Genomic DNA, 6000 nt, shown 5'->3' on the forward strand with positions numbered 1-6000 from the left:
GCCAATTATTAGTTAATGTTTTTTATTTTTTTGGTTCTTTTTCCGAAAGCTGCTTTTAGCTGTCCAATCAAATTTTTTTTATAGAAAAATTTCAGAAAAAGGAAGGCAATTCAGGTTCGTGCATAAATTTTATTTATACTAAACACTAAAATGTGTAGCAAGTTAATTTCAATGGCGGACTATTCTTACGAATTAAACATCGACACATATTGATTTTAGTGCGAAGGGAGGATATCAAATTGTTTCCAAAGCCACTGAACCGCAAAACTCCCACCCCAAAACACAAATTGGTCACATTTTATTCATGAAATGGGTTGGATTGGTATTAGGCAACAAATCCTAAACCCCAAACTCAATTTTTTTTTTTTTTACACAGTATTTACTGACACACTATAAATATAATTTTTTTTATTTCAAATTTTGATTATTTATATTGCACAAAATCCTTACATCTGTACTAATGTGATCCCAACTTATTTATTGAAATGTATACCTTCTATGAGTAACAATGTGGAAGAAATAGACTTTAGCAAAATCGACTGTTGGATGCTATCATGATAAGAAGAAATTATTATAGTCAAAATTTCAGCTATTTTTGTCGTCATTTGGGTCTTGATTTACTAAGTCAACTCTAAACCCTAAACAGTACAGAAAACTAATATGCTCATAACCACTCATTCGCACATTCTTTTTTCGATCTGTCAGTCCTGATACTCTCGTGGGTACGTATGAGCTATTTCAATTAATGTAAAAATTTCAGGAAGTTTATCTCCTCGTGATTTAGCTCCCCTTGGAGAAGTATAAATATATGAAGGGTTGACCGCTTATTTGATGTCAAAATGACGGCAGATCGGGTTAATATTTTTAGGCAATATCTATTAATACGCTATAAATAGATCGATTTCCAATTTTGATTATTTGGATAGCACAAAATCTTAATATGTCTACTAATGTGGTCTAATTTGTTTATTAGTTATATCGAAAAGTATACATTCCATGAGCAACAGTGTGGAGGAAACATACTTTATCAAAATTGATCTTTTGATGTTATCATGATAAGAAGAAATGGTTATGCTCAAAATTTTAGCTATTTCTGTCGTCATTTTGGTCTTGTTCAATTGGTTCAATCCTAAACCCTAAATAAAACTAATACGCTCATAATCGTTCATTCATAACTTCTTTTTTCAATTTGTCAGCTCTCACACTCTCATCGATATGAGCTATATCAATTAATGTAAAAATTTAGGAAAATTTATCTTCTCATGGTTTAGCTTCTCTTAGGAAAGTATAAGCATATAAAGGATTGACTGTTTTATTTGATGTCGAAATGACCGCGAACCGGGTTAATTTTTTCACACATTACCTATTAATACACTATAAATATATGACTAATGTTAAATTTATCTATTTTTAATTTCAATTATTTGGATCGCACAAAATGCTTATATGTCTACTAATGTGGTATAACTTGTTTATTAGTAGTATAAAAAAGTATATCTTTCATGAGCAACAACGTGAAGGGAATAGACTTTATCAAAATCGACCGTTAGATGTTATCATGATAAGAAAATATTGTTACGGTTAAAAGTTCAGATATTTTCTTCATCGTTTGGGTCTCGATCTATTAGGTCAACCTTAAATATCACATAAAATGAATCTGCTCATAACCGCTCATGTGTAACTTCTTTTTTCGATCTGTCAGCCCTTGCACTCTTGTGGATATGAGCTATATCAATTAATGTAAAAATTTAGAGAAGTGTATCTCCTCATGGTTCAGCTTCTCTTAGGAAAGTATAAGCGTATAAATGATAGACTGTTTTATTTGATGTCGAGATGACCGCGGACCAAGTTAATTTTTCTACACATGACCTATTATTATGCTATAAATATATTGCTAATGTCAAAATTATCTATTTTCAATTTCAATTATTTGGATCGCACAAAATGCATATATGTCTACTAATGTGGTATAATTTGTTTATTAGTTCTACAAAAAAGTATACATTCCGTGAGCAACAACGCGAAGGCAATAGACTTTATCAAAATCGATAGTTGGATGTTATCATGATAAGAAAATATTGTTACGGTCAAAATTTCAACTATTTTTGTTGTCGTTTGGGTCTTGATCAATTAGGTCAACCCTAAATACCATATAACACTAATATGCTCATAACCACTAATTTGTAACTTTTTTTTTTTTTTTCAATTTGTCAGCTCTCATACTCTCGTTTGTATGAGCTATATCAACTAATGTAAAAATTTGAGGAAGTTTATCTCCTAGTGGTTCAACTCCCGTTAGAGAAGTATAAGCGTATAAACGGTTGACCTTATTTGATGTCATAATCGAAACTATGATCAAATTGTCTAAATTTTTTACAACATGCATAAAGTATTCAAATATTCTTATCCAGTGGTTAGTTTTTCTATTTTCGTGTGTCTCGATGGGGTTGTTATTTGAGGAATTTGATTTAAAGATAGGATTATAAAGGAAACTATGGTTGACCAAGTAGATCAAAATAAAAACGAATACGAAATTGACATAATTTTTTCCACCAACATTAAAAATATTCCTAATTTCATATGTCGCGATGGGGTTGCTTTTTGATAAATCTAATTAATAAATTTAAGACCATGAAGGCAACTTGGGTTGACCGAAGGAATCAAAGTCGAAATATAAACAAAATTGAATGCATTTTGCACTAGAAGTCTAAAACATTATAATTTGCGTAAGTGTGATGCAAAATAGATATGCCAAATTTATTATCCACTTTTTTTATTCAACTTTATCCAAGTAATGCAATTATTTTTTAATTTAAAAGACAAAATAGGCTGAAAAAAATAATTATGTGTTATAAATATTATATAAATATGGTTGTCCACTGTAAATACTCATTAGTTATGTCCTTATGATGTAAACATTACTCCTATATAAAGGGGTCTAATGAGAATAAAATTGACACTTCTACTTCCTCCATACTCTGTTTATCTCTTCTATCTCTATATTTTTCTCTAGTTTATAACACGTTATCAGCACGAATTTGTTCTTATTTTTCTTCTTCTTCTTCTTTGAACTTCATGATGATCCGCAAGCCTTATGGTGCAACATAGTTGCATATGATCAAGGTTAATGATCTATGAGTTTTTCTTCTTTCTCTCCTAGATGAATATCAATTTTCTTTATGCGATCATTTACATATATTTGTATGTATCTTTTATATAATATAATTGTTGAAAATTTATATTTCATATGCGACAATGAGAACTACATGTTCCATTGCTCAAGACTCGAGTCCTCTGACCGAGTAGTCTTAGAACCTATGGTTCTATATACATTACACGAATGTTTTTCTCGTGTATTCCCTATGGGATCCATTGTTCATATTTATGAACTCTGCGAAACCTTTGTTTCGTATATGAATTTTTCATAGAACATATTGTTCTAAAAATTATGGATCCTAATATATCTCATCTTTTCTCTTTGTAGAAAGATGACGCATCTAACAAAATTGGATTTTGATCCTTTTAAAATTTCTGGCAAGAACTATTTGATGCTGAAATTCACCTTATGGCTAAAAACCTTGGAAATGCCATCAAAGTTGACAATAAGTCATCTGTCCAAGATCCCGCCAAACCTATGATTTTCTTGCGTTATCATCTTGATAAAATCCTAAAAGATGATTACCTTCTGGTGAAAGGTCCACTTGAGATTTGGCAAGCATTGGCTGATCGATTTGCACACCAAAAAATCATTGTTCTATCTAGAGCACGATATGAATGGACGCATTTTGCGCCTTCAGAACTTTAAATCTGTCACTGATTTTCAATTCCGCTAAACAGATGATTACCTGCCAACTAAAATTATGTGGAGAATCTTTCAGTGAAGATAACAAGCTCAAAGTCTCTGATTTTTTTGTGGACAATGGAAAACATATTGATTACATGATCAGCGGCGGTTTTTTTGATACCGATAAAGTTTAAGCCTATGTTTAGGCGTTTTTTTTGTCTCTATTTATTTTGTTTAGTCATTTTAAGCTTATGTTTTGGCACCGATTAAACATAATTATGTTTCATTATCTTTATCTGTTTAATCACATTTATTATGATTAAATTACCTTTATTACAATTCTTTCATAACTGAATTTATCATGAGTATTTGTTGCAAGAGCTACAATTATCATGATAATATTTTTAATTGCCATTATCTTGTAGCTATTGTTATTACTAACTCATTTTATTATCATTCTATTACTATTATTCGATACTCACCATAGTTATTTATTTTATGCGATCATAATGAACATTTATTACTTATAATTATATCTACCTCATATGATTATGTAGTTTGTGAAAAATAACAAAATTTATTTTGCATCGCTGGGACTTGAAACCAGGTTTTTTTGGATGCGAACCAAATATCCTAACCAATTAGACTACAACAGTTTTATTGATTATTTTGTTATAATGTTATATTAATGCATATTTCAATTACTGACTCTAAATGAATCTGCCTCTATTTTGGCATATGGTACTCACATATTGGTATCAAAAATATCAATTATATTTTCAACAAAATCGAGGTATGTATTTTCATGAGTTTGACAACTTTAATTTAATTTCTTCTTATTATCTTATCTGATAATTTGATATAGAATTCTCACTCATGTTTCTTGTTTCAATTATATGAGGACTTAAAATTTCTCCACTGATTGTTATACAATCAAATAGATTGAAACCTCTTGTTTCTTGATCTCCAATTATGTCAGGACCTTTGTCCCTTCTCTTTATGAGTACATGTGAACCTCTGTTCACTCCACTTTTAGAACATGCTTCTAATCTAGAACATGCTTCTACTTGTGAAGACTCAAACCAAATGTTTTGAATATGAGGGCTATGGTCCCTAAATCTATTATTATTGGAGTATATACTTATACCCATATGGACTACTATCCCAAACTCGAAATTTGAGTATATCATTTTGACATTTTTCAGTGTCAAACAATAATATGAACCACGTGTTCATTAATAAATTCAATTTGAACCATGAATGTTCATGATAAATATAATGACAAACATAGTTGTCTTACATGCATATAATGCAACTATGGACATGATCCATTGCAATTGTTGATAATTTTTCACAATTGATGCTTCCAAAAGCTAAGGTAACAATCATCTCAAGAGCTGCAGATCTTGATTGATGGCCGACTCCAACTGAGCTCATATTATGTTACATATATGGAATTAACACTACATATATTGGTGATGAAATTTCCACCGACTTTATGTTGTATTAATCAACTATGAGTATACTACTGTATACTATATCATGAATTAAAATTTTCATTGAGCCAAATAAATTTATTTTGGAGTGACTAATGTGTCATTACTATGTCATGTAGACTCATCTACATACATACTCTACATTATTGTTTAATACAACAATAATTGCAAACTTTCCTAACAAGGAAATTATAATTTATCGCATAGTTGCGAGTTGTCACTATAATGAGACAATTCTCCCGTCATTAGGGGGAAAAATATTATGAAAAACGATATGAATTGGTGTGTGATATTTATCCACCATGTCTTATTATTATCTTAAGAAAAAGTCTCAATCAATTATGAGAAATTGAGAAAGTGACACTTATTAAAGACAAGTTTTTGTTCTAAAAATTGGTTTGGGCTCGCCACCCACCAATGGATTTCCAATCCAAATTTTTTGCACGCATATTTTGCGAATGGTCAAACTAGATGGTCTTCCCGCCGTTAGGGGGAGGAAACACTATTATAACGGCGTGCATTATGTGGGATATATCCACCAAGTCCAATGTTTTAATCTCCCTTTAAGGGAATATTATACAAGCCCTATAACACTCGTTATGAGGTTATACAAAGATCCACATTGTTTAATTAATTTGTCCTTGAGAGACAACAAATGCCCTAAAAGAGGTTTTAGGGCATGGGTAGTACCGGATATGAATAAGCTTATTATAGCTAATG

This window comes from Rosa chinensis, chromosome 2 (genome assembly GCF_002994745.2).
Source record: "Rosa chinensis cultivar Old Blush chromosome 2, RchiOBHm-V2, whole genome shotgun sequence".
NCBI classification, from domain to species: domain Eukaryota; kingdom Viridiplantae; phylum Streptophyta; class Magnoliopsida; order Rosales; family Rosaceae; genus Rosa; species Rosa chinensis.